A 954-nucleotide genomic window follows, 5' to 3' on the forward strand; every position below is an offset into this window, starting at 1 on the left:
GCTTCAGTAGTTGTGGCTTGTGGGCTCAGTAGTTGTGACTCATGGGCTCTATAGTGCAGGCTCAGTAGTTGTGGCGCATGGGCTTAGCTGCTCCACGGCGTGTGGGATCTTTCCGGACCAGGGCTCGAACCCGTGTCCCCTGCATTAGCAGGTGGATTCTTAACCACCCTGCTACCAGGGAAGCTGGGGAGAGGTGTGACGAGATGGTTTTCAGAGCGTATGTGCAAGTTGGGCCAGGGGCATCAAAGCCTACAAGTCATAACTATCAACAAGAAAATACAATTTTATGGGCCTGGAGCCAAAATAGGTAAAGGTGTGGACTGTGCCCAGCTCAAGACAGAACAGCTGCCTGTACAAAAGGCCAGTACATCAGACCACTCTTATATGTATTCCAGAATTTCTGTCTCAGGTCCAAAAATATGTCAACCTTTTGCTGGAGAATACTCATACCGAAGTAGAAGGCAGAGACGTACACTGGCCCGCCGAGCGCCTGGTCGCACAGCTCTTTGGCCAGGACGGTGCGCATGCTCCATCAGGCGCAGCCGCACGTAGTTGAAGTTCGCATGGAAGGCCACGGCCAGGGTGGCCACGCGCTGTGTGTGCCGCCGGTCGGCAGGGCCACCCCGCGGCCGCTGCTGCAGCGCGTCGCCAGCTGAGAAGAGCGCGGCGTAGAGCAGCAAGTTCGTGGGCCAAGGGTAGCGCCGGCTGGTGCACAGGAGCGCCCGCCACCAGCCCGCCATGCCCGTGCCCCGGGCGCCGCAGTGGTTGTGTTTTAAGGGCAGAGCTTATTTAAGAATAAGTATGGACACACAGCTAGTGTTATCTGCTGCACCTTGCCTGATGGCCTTGTGCAGGAGTGTGCTGGAAAATGTTTAATAACCAGCCATCTGGGACAAAAAAGGACGCTGGTTTGTCGTGCTTGCCAATTTCTGTGGTATAAATACCTGATCATGG

At 55.5% G+C, this 954-nt stretch overlaps 1 pseudogene; it reads right to left on the minus strand.

Annotated features, from left to right (window-relative positions):
* Window positions 1-284: 284 nt before the first annotated feature.
* On the minus strand, window positions 285-740 carry LOC136120176 (mpv17-like protein; annotated as a pseudogene).
* Between the last annotated feature and the right edge of the window lie 214 nt (window positions 741-954).

This window comes from Phocoena phocoena, chromosome 3, assembly GCF_963924675.1.
Source record: "Phocoena phocoena chromosome 3, mPhoPho1.1, whole genome shotgun sequence".
Taxonomy (NCBI): Eukaryota; Metazoa; Chordata; class Mammalia; order Artiodactyla; family Phocoenidae; genus Phocoena; species Phocoena phocoena.